The sequence below is a fragment of the Plectropomus leopardus genome, chromosome 6, assembly GCF_008729295.1.
Source record: "Plectropomus leopardus isolate mb chromosome 6, YSFRI_Pleo_2.0, whole genome shotgun sequence".
Classification (NCBI taxonomy): Eukaryota; Metazoa; Chordata; class Actinopteri; order Perciformes; family Serranidae; genus Plectropomus; species Plectropomus leopardus.
Genome location: NC_056468.1, coordinates 30,552,583 through 30,554,862, shown reverse-complemented (window position 1 = coordinate 30,554,862; position 2,280 = coordinate 30,552,583).

Genomic DNA, 2,280 nt, shown 5'->3' with positions numbered 1-2,280 from the left:
AGGAGGGAAATTCCTGATTTGTTACTCTATCTTTGGCTTTGTACGCCATGCGTGCGCCACCAAATTTACATAGGCCTGTGTGCAACAGGGTCTGTGTCAGTGGCCTTGGTTAAAACAATGTCTTGTGGCCTAATTTGTCATGTTAAGAAACAAAAGGTTTATGTGGAAGATTAGGAGGAGAAATAATTAGTCTTTTGTATAATTCAAATGATCACTATTGTTTTTATATTTATTGATAGCTTTGTTGCGTATTTACGCATTTGCTAATCGTCAAATTTGAAATGACTGATTTGTAGAAATCATTTGTATTTGCAGTAACGTTCTTTTAAAAACACTCAACTCAGTTAGTTTTTAATTGAGACAGTGAGACTCTCACAGTGAGAGTCTGTGGGTGCCTTTGAATGTGTGTGTGTGTGTGTGTGTGTGTGTGGGTGGGTGGGTGCGTGGGGGGTGTTGAAGGGGCAGCAGTGTATTAACTACATTAGACAATAGCTCCCCCATCTGTTAACACTAGCGAAGTGATTTTGGCATTACATTAACAAATTCAAGTGCAAGGCCTTGTAACCACTGAGAGCCAAACAAGAGAGATATCAAGTTTTAATGCATTACCTCAGATACACTAAAACATTCAGTCCAGTGCCTTTGCACATTAGTGTTGCTGACGAATGTGCACGGGGTCTCTTGTTTTCCCACAGGAGCTCATCACTTTGTGGATCTTCAGGGGTTCAGGACAAAGTTATGCATTAAATGTGACATGTTATGATATCTTTGTAATTTAGTCCTACTGGCCTCATTTTAACAATGCTGCCAAAATTCAAAACAGAACACAGCCATGACCCCAAATTGATTGACGGGTATTTAATGAATTGTTAAACATTAGACAGCTACTAAGTTAAAATGAATGAGGTTTTGTGATGTTTTGACTGGAATTCAAAACATACAACAGAACCAAAAGGAAACGAAGCGAAACGAAACGAAACGAAACAAGAAACAAAGAAAGAAACAGACAAAAAACAGCAGGACTGTAAATTATGTAATATGCAGTATGTGCACTGTAAGAGATGATAAAAGTGTTCCAGAGGTGAACTATAAGTCATGCAATTACTTAGACTGCATCAGTTTATTTGACATGCAAATGATGCTGAACTGTAAACTCTTCCGAGTTACCTGCTGCTTATGTGGCCACCATGTGAGGGCAAATAATATGGCTTATTTACATGAAGAGATATGGTGAGATATTTTTCCAACAGAAGGTTAGGGGCTTAAAGTAAAAGTAGCAATAGCTAAATTACAAGTAAAAGATGACATCAAGTAACAGTAGATAACATAACTATAATCGGACAAACACACTTCAAAATGTATGTGTTTATGTGTCTTCACTGTTGTAATAATGCAGTTTCAACATCTATCCATCTATCCATCCATCCATCCATCCATCCAGCCGATCAAGGCAGAGCAAAGATACCCTTGACTTATTCAATCAATATCAATGCATCATATTTTAAGATGGCTAATATGAATCTGCAAGCTAACTGGTAACTAGGCTACAAGTGTTTAGTGGATTAAAAACTATATTGTAAGTTTATCTTAACTTGTGCATGAATAATATTTGCAGCCTATATTCCCCCCTTACATTTAGCCTAAATACCAAGGCAATATTCAGATATAATGATAAAGCGTAAATTCATTAAAAAATGCTGTGCCACAAAAGGCAACCATGTGCCCCTGTCCAAAACAATCATTAGCAAATGCTATTATAATCATAGATAAACTAAATAAGTTGCAGTCATTCTTACTACTGTATATATTACTGTGTGATTTGTCCGACTGTGTTGCTGTACCCAAGCAGAGGCAAATGCTTGATTGCTGTGGGTACAATCAATGTCAAATCCCATACTCTCCCTATTTTAGTGCTTTCAAAGTACGTAATACATTACAAATGTATTAAACAGAGAAAAACTAGAATGCAGTATCAGTGTTAAAGTGACAATAATTTATGTTGCACTGCATATGAAATTTCATCATAACAGAATCATCATAAGGCTACACATCAGACTGCACATCAAGGACTAATATTTATTATTTATAATTTGCAATAATATTCATGTTCCCATATTCTACTGACATGCAGTAACTCTGGGACATGTGCAGTATTTATTCTGTGCCACTTGCTTTCTTTTTATGCAGTTTTTTATTATACATTATGAATGTGACCACATATGTGAGCATGTGTATCATCTTAGGCATTGCATAGCAAATTTTGTTGTACGAATATGTGAC